The sequence below is a fragment of the Trichosurus vulpecula genome, chromosome 2, assembly GCF_011100635.1.
Source record: "Trichosurus vulpecula isolate mTriVul1 chromosome 2, mTriVul1.pri, whole genome shotgun sequence".
NCBI classification, from domain to species: domain Eukaryota; kingdom Metazoa; phylum Chordata; class Mammalia; order Diprotodontia; family Phalangeridae; genus Trichosurus; species Trichosurus vulpecula.
This window is the reverse complement of record NC_050574.1, coordinates 439,781,447-439,802,073: the sequence shown is the minus strand read 5'-3', so window position 1 is coordinate 439,802,073 and position 20,627 is coordinate 439,781,447.

Below are 20,627 nucleotides of genomic sequence, written 5' to 3'. Positions count from 1 at the left end.
TCCACCCACAGCCAGCACCCGGAAAGCTGCCAACAGCACAGGTTCTTTTGATCTGCTTAAGTAAGGAAAGCAAGGTGAAGGGGTTGACAAGCTTACTTTAATCCAGCATACAGACAGCATTCACTTAGTTCAGGGGAAAAATCCAGCACCCTGAACTTCAGAACAAAATACAAACAAATTACAAATATCAACAGACAGACTCAACACAATTCATAGTTACCAACATCTAGGTTCAGCCCGGGAGCTCAGAACAAGGGCTGGCCCAGAGTCATGCGCCACCACTGCTGTAAGCAGGGGATCCCAGGAACAGACAGCCAACCTCTGGTTTTTATATCTTTTTCAGTGTCAGGGGAGAGTCACACATGCCACTCACCCACATGACCTAGAATCGTCACAAAGAGGCGGACTTAAACCCACTTGGTCTAAAAGCCTCTGGTGTCCCAGACATGTAAACTAGGCCCTCCCTGGAGTTATCCCCACCTTGGGCCCCACCTTAGTTGCCAATCCACACCCACTAAGGTTTTACACCTAATAGGGGTTTGGGCCTGGGGCTTAGCACCTAGTGAGGCTCAATGAATTACTCAAAGAGAACAAAAGCCAAACTATTCAAGGGCACTTGTTGAACTAAGTGTTAAGGAGCCCATTTTTGGTTACCAACACACTCACCCTGTGCCCACTCTCTCTCTCTCTCTCTCTCTCTCTCTACATATATATATATATATATATATATATATATATATACATACACACACACATACATATATACATACATACACACTCACATATATATATATATATATATATATACACATACATAAACATATACACATATATGCATATCCCCTTCAGCTACCCTAATACTGAGGTCTCCTGAATCATACACATCATGTTTCCATGTAGGAATGTAAACAAAACAGTTCGACTTTAGTAAGTCCCTTGCAATTTCGTTTTCTTGTTCTTTTTCTTGATTACCTTTTCATGTTTCTCTTGATTCTTGTGTTTGAAAGTCAAATTTTCTATTCAGCTCTGGTCTTTCTGCTGAGAAAGCTTGAAAGTCTTCTATTTTATTGAAAATCCATATTTTGCCTTGGAGTATGATACTCAGATTTGCTGGGTAGGTGATTCTAGGTTTTAATCCTAGCTCCATTGACCTTCGGAATATCGCATTCCAAGCCCTTCGATCTCTTAATGTAGAAGCTGCCAGGATCTTGGGTTATTCTGATTGGGTTTCCACAATACTCAAATTGTTTCTTTCTGGCTGCTTGCAGTATTTTCTCCTTGATCTGGGAGCTCTGGAATTTGGCAACAATATTCCTGGGAGATTTCTTTTTGGGATGTATTTGAGCAGGCGATCAGTGGATTCTTTCAATTTCTATTTTGCCCTGTGGCTCTAGAATATCAGGGCAGTTCTCCTTGATTATTTCTTGAAAGATGATATCTAGGCTCCTTTTTTGATCATGGCTTTCAGGGAGTCCAATAATTTTTAAATTATCTCTCCTGGATCTATTTTCCACGTCAGTGGTTTTTCCAATGAGATATTTCACATTGTCTTCCACTTTTTCATTCCTTTAGTTCTGTTTTATAATATCTTGATTTCTCATCAAGTCACTATCTTCCACTTGCTCCAATCTTATTTTTAAGGTACTATTTTCTTCAGTGGTCTTTTGGACCTCCTTTTCCATTTGGCTAATTCTGCCTTTCAAGGCATTCTTCTCCTCATTGGCTTTTTGGAGCTCTTTAGACATTTGAGTTAGCCTATTTTTTAAGGTGTTGTTTTCTTCAGTGTATTTTTCAACGTTTTTTTGGGTCTCCTTTAGCAAGTCATTGACTTGTTTTTAATGGTTTTCTCGCATCCTTGTCATTTGTCTTCCCAATTTTTCCTCTACTTCTCTAACTTGCTTTTCCAAATCCTTTTTGAGCTCTTCCATGGCCTGAGACCAGTTCATGTTTTTCTTGGAGGCTTTTGTTGTAGGCTCTATGACTTTGTTGACTTCTTCTGGCTGTATGTTTTGGTCTTCTTTGTCACCAAAGTAAGATTCCAAAGTCTGAGACTGAATCTGAGTGTGTTTTCACTGCCTGGCCATATTCCCAACCAACTAACTTGACCCTTGAGTTTTTTAGTGGGGTAAGACTGCTTGTAGACTAAAGAGTTCTATGTTCCAAGCCTGGGGGGATGTGCCAGCTCTGTCACACCAGCACTCCTCATTCCCCAAGAACCCCCAACCCAGACTGGACTCAGTACGCTGGGTTCTGCTCTACTCCACTCCGCTCCCAGCTCTGTGTGGGACAGACTTCACCCAGAGACCATCCAGGCTGTCCTGGGCTAGAGCCTTGCTTCCCTTTGTTATTTTGTGGGTTCTGCAGTTCTAGAATTGATTCAGAGCCATTTTTTGTAGGTTTTTGTAGAGACTCGGCTGGGAGCTCACACTAGTCCCTGCTTTTCAGCTGCCATCTTGACTCTGCCCCCAGCAGCTCCTTTTCTACTGACAGAGGTTGTTGTTTGTCCTTTGTTTTTGAAGTGGACCATGACATCAGAGAGGTGATGCTATGACATGCAAAGCAGTCTAATTGCAGAGCTGAGATGAGTCCATGAAGAGTTGAGAAAATGATTCCCAGAGCTGGAATCCTGCTTGGGAGATATCCTACTGGCCCAACTCTGTGGTTTCTACATCTTTATGAAAGTGCATAGCAGTAACTTGGGCTATGATGTCAGTTGAGTCCAAAGCTGGAAAAAGCAGAAACTACAATTAAGCTTCAGAGCCACACATTTAGCCCTGGATCAGGCCCAGGGTCCTCAATAGATTACATGGCCCATTACAGACACTGCTCCCTATGAGGAAGGTAGCTATGTACAGAATTAATTTTATATATAAGTTGAGGAAGAATGATAATTTCTCAGCAGTGCTATAAGGACAAGAAGGGTGGGACTTTTTTTTTTCTTTTTTTTTACTGGTTTCTCTTTTGGAATGCTGAGGTAATCAAGTACCTTTGATGAGTCTTGCCTTTGTTTCAGTTGGGAGTCTTTGAGTCAAGACTCTTTGATGACCTGCTTAAGAAACAAGAAAGCCCCAGGCCCCACACCCTTTTGCTAAGTAGGTACTAGGCCCTAGGGCCCTGAGAAGGGCATACGTGATCTCAGGTTGGCTTTTTGTTTTATGGCTCTCGCTCACTGGAAGAGTATCCTGTGATTTGACCAGATGAGACTCTGGGTAGCTGTCCCAGAGCTCCCTGCTCCCCGCCCCTGCTGCCCCCCAGCTTTGAAAACCTAGATGCTGATGCTGTTCTCTCTGGTAACTGTATGTATTACTATAGGTAGAAGGTTAGAAGCCTGTCTACGGGTTTGTGTTTATTTGCTCTGTTTATATAATGTATGCTTGTAATTCCTGTTTGCACACTATCTGAAGTTCAGGGTGCTGGCTTTTTCCCCTGAACTAAGTGAATGATATATGTATATTTAATTAAAGCAAGATTATAAACCCCTTAAAGTTGCTTTCCTTAGAAAAATAGATCAAAGAATCTGTGCTAGTAGCTCTCCTGTGAACTGGTGTTGTTGGTCTTACACAGCCACAGTAGCAGCAAGTAGCAATGTTGTTCCAGGTGCCAAAATTATGAACCTGAGATACTGTCAGGATGGTAGTGCCTCCAACAGAAATAGGGAAGTTTGGAAGATGGAAAAGCTTAGAGGGAAAGATGATGGGTTCATTTTTTGACTTGTTCAGTTTAAGATGTCTCTAAGATATCCAGTTTGAAATATCCAAAAGAAAATTTGTGATACAGGGCTGAAGCTCAGGGGACACTAGGGCTGGGTACATAGATCTATGAGTCATCTCCAGAGACGATTGTTTAAAATACAGGAGCTGATGAAGTCACCAATACAGAGTATAAAGGGAATAAATAAGAGGGTCTAAGACAGAATTTTAAAGAACTCTTACAGTTATCCATTGGGGCATGAAATGTATTATTAACTAGCAAAAGAGACTGAGAAGCTGTATTTAGGCAGATTGTTGTTGTTTGTTGTTGTCCATCTTTCCTTCTTGAAGAGGACCAATGACATCGAGAGGGTGATGTCTTACTTTGCAAGTGCATTTGATTTAAGTGAGGCAGGGCTATACAAAATCATCAGGGTCACTTTCTCCTCCAGATTTATTGGAGTCCAGTGGCAAGAGATAAGTCAAACCTTCTTGTAATGACCCCAGATGCACTGGGAGACCTTTGTCTTTTTAAGCTAATGTCTTTCCCAGGTCTCAGTTTGTCTGTGGCAAAGCCCATTCAGTAATTAAAGGCTAGATAAGACTTGAGACAAAAGAAGGCCTAGTTTTCCTTCATAAAAGAAGCAATCGGGGAGGGAAGAGAAGAAAAATCAGGAAAGAGTAGTGTCATGAAAGCTCATGTAGGAAAAAGTCTCAACACTGTCAACAGTAGCAGATTGGTCAAATATGATTAAGACTAGAAAACAAAAGGCCACCAGATTAGGCTATCAATTAGGAGATCACCATTAACTTTGGAGTGAACAGTTCCTGTTAATTGATTAGATTGAAAGTGAGGTTGCAAAGGGTTGAGGAATGATTAAGAAGAGACCAGGAGTTGGTCTGAGAAGGGGAAGAGAAGGTTTAGTAAAGGTTTTTAAAGGGTGGGGGGGAAATAAGCATATTTGAAGACAGGAGAGCAGGAGCACATTGATAAGAGAGAAGCTGGAGATAGGTAGATGGATGGAGAAGCAAACATGGAGCCAATAAAATATCAAGGAATGAAGGAAGGAAAAGAGGGAAGGAAGGAAAAGAGGGAGGGAAGGAAAGAGGAATGGAGGGATGAGGAGAAAGAAGGAAGAATAAGGAACATAGAAGCCACAGGGGATTCACAGGACCAGAACTCAAACTATACTACAAAGAAGAAAACATTAAAACCATTTGATACTGGTCAAAAAGCAGAAAAGTAGATTAGTAGAACAGATTAGGTATTATATGCATGTACATAGATACATTCATTCATATATGTATATGTGTATGTATATATGTATGTATGTGTGTGCATACATACATATATGGAGGGAGGGAGAGAGGGGGAGAGAGAGAAGAGAAGAGAGAGAGAGAGAGAGAGAGAGAGAGAGAGAGAGAGAGAGGGAGGGAGAGAATGGGCATGGTAGAATAGTGTTTGATAAATCCAAAGACCCTATCTACTGGGAAAAGCATTCATTATTTGACAAAAACTACTAGGAAGGAAAGAAGTCTTGCAGAAATTAGGTTTAAATCAACACCTCACACCAAACAATAAATTCCAAATGGATATATGAACATATGAGGAGAGAAGAGCAATTTACCATCATGTCATCATCTCCTGCCTTGTCCCCAGCCTCCAGTGAGAATGGGAAAAGGAAAGGAGAGTGCCTTTACCATCATATTCCATGTGTCTCCTGCCTGATCTACAGCCTCCCTTGGAAGAAAAGAATCATTCCAGTCTCTTGATGGTATGGTGAGGAGAGAGGGCATTATTCTAGTTTTTCAATTTTAGCCACTCATGTTTCCCATCTCTTCTCCAGTCACCTATGGGAAAAGAAGTGCCATTCTATCAAACAAGTTTCCCACCTGAGTTGAAGGGAGAGGGTGCCATTCCATCAGCTTTCTCGGCTAGGAGGAGAGATTCATCACTCCTTATGCTCTAGGTTCTTCCTCCCTTACTTTAGCTGCCCAAGACTCTGGAAGGACTCCACTCTGAGGTCATTAGCCTATTGATATTGAAATCCTTCTAAATTTTTCCCTTACTGGTAAACAAACTCACCTGTGGTTATACTCTCCCCATCCTAGTGAATCTGAACCCGTAGATGTCATCATTAAATGTTGTTCTCTACCTCCTATTGCCCAATCTTTCATTCTGATTCCCCTTAACCTACACTCCTCAGCCCACCCAGTGTCCCACTTTAAGGTGACCCACTGCTTTCACTATACCCTCTGGCATGTAAACTCCCTAAGCAACATCTTTGCTTTCATCTCAAATCTTTTCCTTTTTGACTCCTCCACTCTTCTGACTCTCACTGAGGGTCTGACTCTCACTGGCTCCCTCCTGAGGACACAGCCCCACTAGAAGTCTTTTCCAGTGCTGGCTGCACTTTCATTCTTTCTCCCCAACTCATTGGTTGAGATGAAGGAGTTGGAATACTTCTTGCTCCCCACTGACACTTCTAGGTTCTCTCCCTATTTCCATCATTTAGGAACCTCTACTCCTTTGAGGTTCATGGAATCTATATCTACCTCACAATCAAAATCCTCCAGGACACACCCCTTCCTTCCTTAATGAGTTCAGTTCCTGGCTTTTAATCTTTCTCTCCTCTACAACTCCTGCCCTCATATTTCAATATACAAACCTCAAAAACCTTAACATCCTAATTCTTCAACTTACTCAATTCTCATGACCCACTCCTCTAGCCCACCTCAGCCACACACAAAGATGGGCATACACTTTATCTTGCTGTCACCCACAAACATACTGCTTCCATGTTCATGAACTCTGAAATTCCCTAATTTGATCACAATCTATTGCCATTTTTCCTTTCCTATTGCTTTCCACTATCAAAACTTATTCTTCATTTATATTAAGATCTCCAATCTCTTGACCTCTCAGTTTCCTCCCAAGCTATCACCCCTGTCCTAAGGAAGGGAATAAGCATTTATATAGCACCTACTAAGTGCTAGGCACTGTACTAAGTGCTTTATAAGTAACATCGCATTTGAACCTCACCACAATCCTGAAAAATAAGTGCTGTTATTATCCTGATTTCACAGTTGAGAAAACTGGGCAAACAGGTTAAATGATTTGTCCAGGGTCACTCAGTTATTAAGTTTCTGAGGCTGGATTTGAACTCAGCTCTTCCTTAACCAGGGCCCAACATTCTATCCATTGTGCTACCTAGTTGCCTCAGCACTACCTAACCTCTTCTCCTCTACCCATCTTGACTTTTTGGTGAACTGGTTCAACTCATGGTCCTTTTCTTGAGTCCCTTGCCCTCTTATCATATCACCATTTGTGCCCTACCAGGCCTCAGTCTTGGATCATTCATACCACTTTTTTCCTCAGTGATATTCCTGAACAAAGGTAGAGAAAATCATGCAACCATGATGACTGGATCCAATACAAATATGTGTTGCATAATCTCAACTGCTGCTAGGCAATCCTTTTTCACCTTCTTTTGTAACTAACTCACTACCCCACTCTACATGGTGGTTTTTCCAACCTTTATCATTCCTCCTAAAACTTTCCGTGACTGTCCTTCTTCCCACCTCCTCAGCTAAGAACCTTGCCTCTTATTTTAATGTAATGAAGAAAATGGAAACCATTCACTCTTCTTTCCTTTTCCTTATCTCATATCACCCGGATGCCTTATGCCACTATCTTCTCCTTCACCCTTGTCTCACATAATGAGGCAGTCCTTCTTCTCATCAAAGACAGCCCCTATACATTCCAACCTGTCTTCTCTAGCAAATTGTCATCTCTATCATCCCCACTTTCTCACTTATCCTCAATTTCTTTTTGTCTCCTGGCTGTTTCACCACTGCCTATAACCACCCTCATGTTTCCTTCATCCTCAAAAAAACCATCACTTGATCCATTTATCCCTTCTAATTGTCTTCTCTTATCTTGCCTCCCTTTTATGGTTAAACTACTGGAGAATGCCATGTAGAATAGGTGCCTCCGCTTCTCTTCTTGCTATCTCTTTAACATGCTAGTCTGGCTCCCAATCTCGTCATTCAACCAAAAATGCTCCCTCCTAATTACCATCGATTTCTAAATTGCCGAATCCAATAGCCTTTTCCCAGTCCTCATCCTTCTTGATGTCTCTGCATCTTTTGAAACTGTTCATTCCCCTCTTCTACTTGATATACTCTTCTCTCTAGGCGTTCAGGACACTTCTCTCTTCTGGTTCTCCTCCTACCTATCCACATCTCAGTCTCCTTTCCTGGATCCTCACTTGGGTCACAGCCACCAACTAAAGATGTCCCACTGGGATATTTCCTGGGTGAAACAATTTTACTTGGTAACTTGATCTTTTCAGCTTCCATAGATTCAATTATCATCTTTATGCTAATGATTCTCAAATCTATCTATCTCTAACCTCAAAGAGAGGAGAACCCATGTATACAAAAAATATTACAATATCTTTTTTCTACTGACAAAGAACTAGAAATTAAGGAGTTCTCATCAATTCAGGAATGACTGAATAAACAGGAGTATATGCAATATTATTGCACTGAAAGAAATGAGAAAAAGGAAACTCAGGAAAACTTGTATGAACTGATGGAGTTTAAGTGAGCAGAACACGGAGAATAATTTATATGATAATTTCAACATTATGAAGAAAAACAACTAAGAAAAATTTAAGATCAATGCAAATGCTGATGAAGCATGCTACTCACCTCCTGACAGTGAGGTCATGCAACATGAAGAATGAGACACATACATTCATACATGAGTAGTGTTTTTCTTGACTGTGCATAATTGATACAAGGGTTTTGTTTTTGTTCCTTTCAATTTTTTTTCAGGGAGCATTGGGTGGGAAAAGGAATATGAAGAAGGAGGTTAGTAACAGGGTTACCAAAATAGAAAATATATACATATACCTATACACATATATTTATAAACATGCACACACACACACACACACACACATACACATACAATTATTTAATGATTGCGGCATCTTAAATGCACAGAAAATAATAAGAGAAAGGTCATTAAGAAACATAAACAAGCCAGAGAGCTTTGAAAAGAAGATGCTGATTTTTTTTTTAATATTCAAAGGGAGAAGCAAACTGTACATGGTCTTAGCTGCACCTACAATCCTTTTTTCTGTTCTGATTTGTACATGGAAATATTGATCTTATTTGATATTTTTGAGTTCAGAATAAAAACAGCAAAAATAATGAAACGAGAGAAGAGCACTCCAACAATGTTAGGTTCTGGACTTGTGTGTGAACACAGCTCTTCTGAAGACTGGTTAAAGATAATGAGAATGTTTATCCTGGAGAAAAGAAGACACTGTTGACATGATGACAGTCTACAAGTATTTGGAAAGCTCTCACAAAGAAGGTTGATAAGACTTGTTATTTTTGCTTTCAGAATAATAACTAGGAGCAATGAATGAAGTTGCAAAGGGAAAATCATCAGCTTAATGCAAAAATAAAACAAAACAAAAAACTTTCTCAAAATGAAAGCCATCTCAAAGTGGAATGGGCTGGCTTGGGAAGTAGTAGATTCCCTGTCACTGAAGTTCCACAAGGAAACACAGCACAAATAGAAGGGAATCCCTGCTGACTGCATATTGACTTAGAAAATAACAAATCAGCATTGTGTTGCATTGTATTTATATTTTTAAAAATATTTCCCAATTACATTTTAATCTGGTTTTGGCAGCACTTGGGCCTTGGTTGCCACCTAGAAGATAACTGATTAGAAGTATTGTAAAGGAGACCAAAAAAAATCTCATTTTTATGGATAAATTTTGTTTCTAAATCACCATCATTTGTGAAATGCTATCCACATCCAGAGAAAGAACCATGGAGTGTGAATGTAGATTGAAGCATACTATTTTCTCTCTCTCTCTCTTTTTTTTCTTTCTTGTGGTTTTTCCTTTTGGTTCTAAGACTTCTTTACAACATGACTAATGTGAAAATATGTTTAATATGATTGTACATGTATAGCCTATATCAGATTACACACCATCTTGGGAAAGGGGGAGTGGAGGGAGGGGGAGAAAATTTCGAAATCAGAATTTTGTAGAAGTGAATGTTGAAAAGCAAAAACTAATAAATAAATAAATAATGTAAAAATCACCATCATTTCCAAATATATCCCTCCTTTCTATTCATCAAGCCATTCCTTAAAAATTATAAGAAATGATTGGGGAATACAGGTAAGAGATGTTAGGGCTGTACTGAGGCCATTTAAGAAATGGAAGATCCTCTGGAATAGAGGTGTCCATTATGTAGCCCATAACACTACCAAGCTTTTATGGTAATTAGGGTGGGAATTTTATTTTTTTTACTGTTTTTTCCTTTGGAATGCTGACGTAATCAAATACCTTTGATGAGTTTTGCTTTTCAAATGTAATGGCAAGCAAAGTGGACTTTTTGTTGCCTTTGTTTTGGAGTGCTTTTCAGCATTAAGGAATCTTTGAATTGGGAGTCTTTGATGACCTGCTTATGTCAAGGGAAGGCCTAGTTCTGCCCTCTGATCTTGAGCAAGTGTTTAAGTCACAATAAGGCCTAAGTTACGTGGGTTTGAGCCACATGGTTGTGATGCCTTTTGACTCTGAGGAAGTATATATAAACTCAGAGGTTAGCGTTTTGCCTTTGGGGGCATACTCTTTGAAAGGGTGTTGGTGATGAGACTCTGGGTAGCCGTTGAAAGAGCCCCCCTGGCTTTGAAAACCCAAGTGTTGGTGCTTTTCTCTGGTAACTGTTGGTGTATTTCTTGGACAGACAGCTAGAAGCCTGTCTGCTGATTCGTGTTTATTTGCTCTGTTCATATAATGAATGCTTGTAATTTCTGTTTGTATTCTCTCTAAAGTTCAGGGGTGCTGGCTTTTCCCCCTGAACTAAGTGAATGATATGTACATATATATATATATATATATATATATATATATATATACATATATATATATATATATATATATATATATATATGTTTAATTAAAGTAAGATTGTTACCCCTTCAAGTTGCTTTCCTTAAAAAAACAGATCAAAGAATCTGTGCTAGCAGCCCTTCTGTGTGCTGATGTTATTGGCCTTACACAGTCACAGTAGCAGTAAGCAGCATTGTTGTTATACAAGGGTAGCTGAAACAGATTAAAATGTAATTAGGAAATATTTAACAAAACAAATAAAATATAATAAAACATAGATAACCTTATGTTTTTAAAATAGTTTAATATGCAGCCTGTAGGGATCATTTTATGGTTTAATGGCCTTCTTTCCTATCTGAGTTTTACACCATTCCTCTAGAAGACCTCTAGGATCTTGGGACTAAAGGAAGGTAGGAAGGGGAATGTGGTGGAACACCCACTAAGTTCCCTGCAGTGTAGGCTAAGCTAGTTTTTTCTCTTAAAGGACAATGAAAATGGCCTGTCACTTAATTGTCCTGGGGGACCATTGATATGACTTCCTGGGAGCCTACGTACAAAAAGCAGAGCATACAAGGAGTCAAGAGTTCCTCAGGCTCGACGCATCAAGAAATTCTGCCCCTGATACGGAGGACTCAGGATGTGAGAGAAGGGAAATAGTCGGTCAGTTAGTCAAAAAACATTAACTGGCCCAGGGGAAGTAATACTGTAGTATGTACTTGGAGAGACACAATAATGATTAATAGTAATCTCTCTGATTCTGTAAGGCTCCATCGACCTCTGACTTCCATGATCTTGGGCCTAAGAACATGAGAGAGAAAAAAAGGAAGGCCTCAGAAGGCATTTCCAAAGATGTAAATTTATCACTGACTTTGTGCCAGAGGATCCTGACTGCCTAAGTCTTTGAGTAGATCTTGAGACTTAGCTTAAGACTTCTTTTTTTTTTTGGCAGGCAATCAGGGTTAAGTGACTTGCCCAAGGTCACACAGCTAGTATATGTGTCAAGTGTCAGAGGCCAGATTTGAACTCAGGTCCTCCTGACTCCAGGGCCGGTGCTCTACTCACTGTGCCACCTAGCTGCCCCTAGCTTAAGACTTCTAATAGCTTATGGTCCAGCCCAGTACATTGGACACCTTTAAAATACATGTAAAAAACACAGAGGAACACAGAGACAAAATAATGCAGTGGAAGGTGTGCTGGATTTGGGTTCAAATACTGGCCTTGCCACTTACTACTTGTATGGCCTGAAGCAAGTTATTTGACCTTTCTAGGTCTCAGTTTCCCCATCTACAAAATGAGTGAGTTGGACTAGGTGGCTTTTAGGTGCCTCAATACTCTACATATGCATTATGTCACTTTAAGGCCCTTTTCATATGGAGCAGTTTAAAGCTGAAAAGGGCATAAATGGTGCTTTTACATAAAGAAAAAGATTTAAATAAGCTGTTAAAGGATGTAAGATATTGCTGCAGTTATCGATGAACATTTTGATGCCTGAACAAAGTAAAGAAGGAACTTTGTTTTTGATAAAAACTGCTAACATGTTTCTAGAACGAAGGAAACCCAGAAACGCATCTATTATATCATTGGTGAGAGCAAAAAACAAGTGACCAGCTCTCCTTTTGTGGAATGGGTATGGAAACATGGTTTTGAAGCAGTATACATGACAGAGCCCATTGATGAGTACTGCATGCGGCGGCTGAAGGAATTTGATGGGAAGACCCTTGTCCTTGTTACTAAGGAAGGGTTAGAACTTCCAGAGGACGAAAAAGAAAAGAAAAAAAATGGAGGTGAGCAAGGCAAAATTTGAGGATTTGTGCAAGCTAATGAAGGAAATTCTGGATAAGAAGATGAGAAAGTGACAATCTCCAATCGGCTCCTGTCTTCACCCTGCTGCATTGTGACTAACACATATGGCTGGACAGCCAACGTGGAACATGAAGGCCTAGGTATTGAGAGACAACTCCACGATGGGTTCCATGATGGCCCAGAAGCACCTGGAAATAAACCTAAATAGCCCCATTGTGGAGATTCTCAGGCAGAAGGCTGAGGCATCAAGGCTGTGAAAGACCTGGCAGTGCTGTTTTTTGAGACAGCTCTGCTGTCTTCAGGTTTCTCCCTTGAAGATCTCCAGACTCACTCAAATAGAATTTACCACATGATTAAATTAGGTCTTGGCACTTAAGATGAGGATGAGGTGACAGAGAAGAACTCAGTGCTGCTGTTCCTGATGAGATCCCCACTTGAAGGAGATTAAGTTGTATCCTGCATGGAGGAGGCGCATTAGATGAACTCTGCTTCAGACCCTCACCCTCTGCATAGTTCCCTGTGTTTTCCCACAGCAGCAGTAGAGGCCTGGCTCCATCTGCCAATGTCTAGTGGGATTTTTTCCTCCCATTTTCCAGCGTATTAGGGCAGGGCTTACAGGGTCCCTGTTCCCCCTTTCCTGATCTGGGGAGTAGAATGTTGTGTATTGTGGCCCATAAATGTTTATTTTATTCTGAAAAAAAAAAAAACTGCTAACATCCACATGTGAGGAAACTCAGCTTCCGTGTGGGATTGGCAGAGAAAATGAATTGTGGTGTAAGTAAAGACTCAAATCATCTTGTAAAAAATGTAGGATGATGGCTCGTTCACATATGACTAGTTACATGGTTTAAAGGGGCAGAGGAAAAAATGTCTATTTTTTTCAAAGACTAGTAAAATGTATATACAAAAAATGATTTCAAGGATACAAGATATGTTATTAACCAAGTTGAGAACTTAAGTGATTCAAGGCATTGTGATTTCTTAGTTTATTTCCAGATAACTGTTTTATGACTTAAGAATATAAAACTAAACAAAAAAATGAGAAATCCTATAAATATTTGGAGACTGAAGTAGGATTAGAAAAGAACTATTGTTTTCGTAGGGGAAATTAGTGAGTTGTTACCTGTTAAATGAAAGATGAGTCACTGAGACAGGAGGCTCTGACCTAAGCCATTGATATAGGTATAGGAGATGTAAGACAGAGACTGAAGATCAAGACTGAAGAACCTGATAGAAAAGGAAAGAAACAACAAGGGGTTAGAAAAACATGTCTCTTAAACCTATGTCTTTGAGGAGATCAGCTAGGTGGTGCAGTGGGTAGAGTGCCAGGCCTAGAATCAGGATGACTCATCTCTTTGGGTTCAAATTTGGCCTCAGGCACTTACTAGCTGTGTGACCCTGGGAAAGTCACTTAACTCTACCTCAGTTTCCACATCTGTAAAAAGAGCTGGAGAAGGAAATGGCAAACCACTCTGATATCTTTGCCAAGAAATCCCCAAATGGGGTCACAAAGAGTCAGACCCAATTGTAAAGCAACTCAACAACAACAAAACCCCATAATTACTGATTCCTTACAAAGAGGTTCAACCTCATTGAACAAGGGCTTTACTTCCAGGCATCGCTCCTCAGAACCCCCTAGAGTTTAAGAGCCATGAATGAAGCTGCTTTGAAGTGCATGTTGCTCTTTGCTGCTCCCTCTGGTTTGAGAGACAACAGCAGAAAGGGAGATACAGGTACTGTGTCTGCTTTGCCCGGTAAGAAGAAGTGGGTGGATAGTGTGGTGCCTTGACTAATGAGGCAATCTATGCAGTTTGGACTATGCTGTGGTTGGATAATGAAGCATCCCGTTAAGTGAGGTTTAAGTGAGGCTGTTACATAGGCTATACATATGCCTAAATATGTGTTCATAGCATAGGCATAGCTTATGCCTACATATATATAGCCTACGCCTACATATTTGGTCTGTATAACCCAGAGATAGCCAGCCTGATGAACTTTACAGTTGTCTGACTTAAAGGGAACTACTATTCAAATCATACTCCCTTTTAAAAGTGATTTTAAGTTCGAAGAACTATTAAATGCTGTTTTTGAATATAGAGTAGGAGAGGATTTGTCCAGCTGGAGATCAGTGAGGATCAATGGATAAGTAGTTAGCAGAGATGCAGTGTTGTGTGGTACAGATGGTCACGAATAGACTAATGAAGTAAAAGCCTGAAGTCCAGAGTTGGAAGGCATACTGAGCCTATGCATTTTCCCTCCTCATGTGCTTTCTTGCCAGTGTGTGACCTATAAACACGTGACTATTCTCCTCCATGGATATTGGGTACATTGGTGGGAGGATGTGACCTAGGTTTGTGTGTGGGTTGTGATTTTTTTGTTTATTCATTTACTTGTTTAATATGAACAACTACAAATTTATAATTTCTTCTGCTTTATTGCTAAGTAAATGGTTACTTTAATGTCTCAAAGTATCCTTATTGGGAATGACTAATTTGTGTATGCAGAAATGCACTGGTATGGGCTCCAGTTGGAGTATCGAGTAGAAGCAATATGTTCCCCCTAAATATGATTATCCACAGGACCCTGAGAGAGTTTAACTGTAACCAGATAGTGGTGGTATATCTCTATAATACTAGATCTGAGAGTGTGAGAACGGGTTGGAGTGAGCAAGCTAACCTAGAGAGAGAATTAGGTATCCATACAAGAGGGGGAAAGGTATGAGGCCTGTGTAGTGAAGATGACAATGCCACCATTGTTCTACTAGGATACCCAGAGATACACAGGGCCAGGCAGTCTAAGAGTCCACAGGCATAGTTGCCCTTCTCTGCCACAGAGAATACTATCCCTCGGCTCTTGATTCTGGTGTAATAGTCAGCTCTGCAGAAGGAAGGGTAGTAGAGGACTACCAGGCCAGAAGCCTTGGCTTTCATAGGAAGCTGGATTCATAGGAATCTTGACTTGCGGCTACCATGGCTGTGTAAGGCCAATAACACCAGCACACAGGAGGGCTGCTAGCACAGGTTCTTTGAAATGCTTTTCTAAGGAAAGCAACTTTAAGGGGTTGACAATCTCACTTTCATTAAACATACATATATCATTCACTTAGTTCTGGGGGAAAAGTCAACTGCCTGAACTTCAGAGAAAACACAAATAGAAATTACTAGCAGAAATTATATAAACAAAACAAATAACACAAATCAGCAGGTATAGCAATACATACATAGTTACCAGAGAGAGAAACACCAACATCTGGGTTTTCAAAGCTGGAGGGAGGGGCTCCTTAACAGCTACCCAGAGTCTTGTCTGGTGAAATCACAAATCACATTCTTCCAATGAGTGAGCCCCAAAGCAAAATGCTAACCTCAGAGTATATATACACTCTTCTTTAGGGTCAGAGAGTGTCACAACCATGTTAGTCAAATTCATGTGACAGGCTTTCTTGTGACTTAAGCAAGTCATCAAAGACTCTTGATCCAATCAAAGACTCAATAAAAGGCCCTTGGTTGCCTTAGTGCTGAGAAGCGCTCCAAAAGATAAACACAGTGAAAAGTCCCACTTTGCTTGCCATTACAGATGGCTACTGACATCTTCTGAGAAGGAGAGAATAACTAGAGTTCTGGTCAGGTCTATTGCCAACAACCACTCTCTTGTTGCTTAACAGATCAATTTCCTTGTCTTCTGAATTATGGCAACACTCTTAAGGAATCCATTGGATTGCTTCTCAACCCCTGTGGCTGTGGACTGGCAGGCACCATGCTACTGCAATTTTTACTGGTTTAAAAAACTAACTTCTAAATCAATCGTCTGCCTAAAAGAAAAAAAAAAAAGATTCACTTTTGACCAAATGTACACGGTGTCGCAAAAGTCTTAGTGCATTCTTAAACTTTAGTAGCTTAAGTAGCTTAGTCTGATGTTTGGCCTAGATCAGAGGAGAGTTTGCCAAGACTACAGACCATTTGAAATGCTATGTCAAACAAAATCATGAAGCCAGCAAAGTTGTCTTGATCTATGAAGACAAGGAATTCAAAATTAAAAAATAAAACAATCAGATTTTTGATAGAAAATGCCCAGAAATGAAGTGCCAAAAATGTCTATTAGTTGAAAAATCACTTGAGGGGGATTCATTTTAAGTTACTTTTTAATTGCTTTTAGAAAGAAACTATTTTGACTTGATGCAAAGATCCAAGAGGTGTCAGGTTCTGCTCAACATCTTATGAACACGTATTTAACTCTAAGTGGGGGAGAGTTAATGAGTGAAAATGAACACCAATTACACTCATTATTTTCTATTTCTAAATTGTAAATTATATATATTTTGTATGATATTTTTGTATCTAACCTTTAAATATAATTGTAGGAGAAGAATATTCTCACTCCACACCTGCAACAGCATAGAAGGGCTCATTAGTATTTAGGTTATGTTTCCCCACATTCTTTGTGTGTTGATGACCAGATACTGAGGCTGTACTTGGGGGAGTAGCTACAAACTCAAGGAGGGTTTTTTTCCTCTTGTATTCTGGGCCAGGCCTGGGTCAGGTTGGTCTGTTGTTCAGGCTCAGGAAAGGACCCAAAAAAAAGAGGCACTCATATCACCTAACATTTAACTAAAAAGAAAGTTTGCTTTAACAATACTATAGAAAGGATCCACACAACATTGGTAGAGATAGCCCCATAAAGAAATATGTCTGGTTAGAGGGATGAGTTAGGTCAGAAAGGGGTGTTGGATCATGTGGGAGTGAGACATCCATCAAGATTTGAAGAGCATCAACTTCTCATAGGCAGATCTTTTTATGCCCTAAGCAACAAGGAGATACTGTCAAAGGTATCAGTGTTTCAAGTTTTAATTTCCTGACAAGTCTAGGGGATCGGGGTGTGTGTGTGTGTGTGTGTGTGTGTGTGTGTGCGCGCACAGGCACGCTCGCACGTGTGTTTTACTTTTGGGGGAAAATAGTTCAGTCTATATAGCAGAGACCCGGTAGATGCTGTTCTTACTACATTCGTAAGAGGTCTTCTAGAGAATTTTCCACAACTAAAATGGCCTTGGGCCTGTTGCTTGAATAACCTTCATCTCAGGGATGGGAAAAGCCAGGTATAGGCAGCACTACAGGAGGAATTTGGTTCAAACAAAAATAGAATGACCGCGAAAAAGATAACAAGGTGACAATTTTCTTAAGGAGCATAGTACCAGGGTGACCAAATATGTAAGACAATGAAAACCAGAGGTCCCAGTCTTTGACACCCCTTTCCTCCCCTTGGAAGGAACTACTTCTGGATTTTCTATTTGTGGGTGATAGGCTCTTGTGAGCATTACCAGGAATATCAGGGCCGCAGCTCAGATGGTGACACTGAACAATCGCCAGCCCTCATCCCGGTCAGGGTTGTCTGTAGTAAGAGAGCTAAAGGTCATAAGCCTCTAAACAAAAGAGAGATTCTTTATAAATAGTGACCTGTCTTAGGGCCTCAGCACATCCTGAGACATGGGTCATATAATAATGATGATGAGCATTACTTACGTAATACTTTAAGATTTGCAAAGTACTTTACAAATACTATCTGATTTTATCCCATCAGCCACCCTTAGAGGCAGGAACTATTGTTATGTCCTTTTCACAGATGAGGAAACTGGTGCTGAGATAGGTTAAGTCACTTGGTCGTAGCTAGAAAGTATTTGAGGCTAGATTTAAATTCAAGACTTCTCTAACAAAACCTCCTCCCTAGGATGCCCCTCAGGGGATGTAATACCAAATCTTTTCCCCTTTAGAGGACTCTGTTGAAGGGATAGCTTCTGCAGGGATCAGGTCCCAGCCAGGGATATTGACTGCCATCAAATTTGCTAAGGGATCCCCTTTCTTCCAGCTAAATTCGCATTCACCATATATACAGAGGCAGTCTCACTTCTTCCCATGTTGTTAGAAAGCAAGGTACCTCCCAACAATTCCACCTCATGATCTCCCAAGCCTTTTCTGGGAAGGAGTTGTCTGAACCATCCTAGGGGGAAAGGAGACATCAGCTGAGGAGGACCTGAGCCATTTCCACAGTGTGTATGGAGCCCCCGAGGGGTCAAGGACCTTGAAGCACCAGGTGACTTAACACAGGGGGCAGAATAAGGAAGGGCAAGAGAGGGTGAACTGGGATTCAGTTCATCGCTCAGTTCAATTGTTTTTCAGCCACGTCTGACTCTTCGGGGTTTTCTTGGCAAAGATACTGGAGTGATTTGGGTCACACAGTTAGTAAGTGTCTGAGGCCACCTTTGAACTCAGGTCTTCTGGACTCCAGGCTCTAGCCACTGGGCCACCTGGCTGCCCTGTTAGGGACTTTGCTATATGTTTTTGCTACCGCATCCCTCTCGCTTTAATATAAAAAGTCTTAAAGGTATTCTAGAGGACCTTCTACCACTTAAATAACCTTAGGGTCTGCATTTTCTCTTTATTTTTTGGAGGGGGGAAAGGCAGGGCAGTTGGGGTTAAGTGACTTGCCCCAGGTCACACAGCTAGTAAGTGTCAAGTGTCTGAGGCTGGATTTGAACTCAGGTCCTCCTGACTACAGGGCCAGTGCTCTATTCACTCTGCCACTTGGCTGCCACATTTTTTTAAAATATGTGATACCTCAATATATTTAATATTAATAAAAGTAAGCTCTACAAAAGATCTTGTTTTACATATCATACAAAATGTAGAGGTCAGTGTAGCCCTTTGAGCCACACTGTTCATATATAACAGGAAGACTTGAAATTAGAAAATTTTACAGTTTCTGCGGCTCATCTTCCTCCTGGTAACAGACTCGTGCAGTGTCTCATCACACCTTGTTTCCTCCACTAGAACCAGTTTGCTCTGGCTATATTCTAAAATCTTCACAAAACTTCATGTCATATAATACCATATTATTTTCAAAAAAAATTTAAAAACAAAACAAAATAAACAAAAACAAAATGAACCCCAAACCATATCAGCCTTTGGCTGATAAGCTATCCACTCCCATGAAAACATGGTGGAGGAGCCTGGCTGAATCAGCTCTACCAAGCTGAGATCTTGTTAAAATGCTTTTCATGAAATCGTCCCTCTTATTCTGATGCCATGCAGGTGAAAATCCTGGTTATGATATTCCTGAGTTCCAAACTGAGTAATTAGGTTCAGTTTTATTCGACAAACGTGTCCCGACAGATGACAGTGAGGTGTGACCATGGTTGTGGCATGTGACAGGCACTTTGGAAACCATTTTCTCCTTTTTTTCCCTTAAAAGAAGAGAAAGTGAAAGTGAAGTCTGACTTCGTCAGCTTCTTTTTTTTTTACTGTTTCTTTTTTTAATTTAATATATTTAGTTTTCAGCATTGATTTTCACAAGAGTTTGAATTACAAATTTTCTCCCCATTTCTACCCTCCCCCCGACTCCAAGATGGCATATATTCTCGTTGCGCTGTTCCCCAGTCAGCCCTCCCTTCTGTCACCCCACTCCCCTCCCATCCCCTATTCCCTTTCTTTCTTGTAGGGCAAGATAAATTTCTATGCCCTGTTGCCTGTGTATCTTATTTTCTAGTTGCATTCAAAAACTTTTTTTTTGTTTTTGAACATCTGTTTTTAAAACTTTGAGTTCCAAATTCTCTCCCCTCTTTCCTTCCCACCCACCCTCCCTGAGAAGTCAAGCAATTCAACATAGGCCACATGCGTATCATTATGTATAACCCTTCCACAATACTCATGTTGTGAAAGACTCACTATATTTTGCTCCTTCCTAACCTATCCCCCTTTATTGAATTTTCTCCCTTGACCCTGTCCCCTTTCGAAAGTGTTTGTTTTTGATTACCTCCACCCCCATCTGCCCTCCCTTCTATCATCCCCACCTTTTTTTCATCTTCTTCTTCCTCCTTTTCTTCCTGTGGGGTAAGTTACCCAATTGAGTATGTATAGTATTCCCTCCTCAGGTCAAATCTGATGAGAGCAAGATTCACTCATTCCCCCTCATCTGACTTCTCTTCCCTTCCTACAGAACTGCTTTTTCTTGCCACTTTTATGCGAGATAATATACCCCATTCTATCTCTCCCTATTTCCCTCTCTCAATATATTCCTCTCTCATACCTTAATTTTATTTTATTTCTTTTGGATATCTTCCCTTCATCTTCACCTCACCCTGTGCCCTCTCTCTCTATATATATATATATACACATACATATATACATACATACACACTCACATATACATATATATATATATA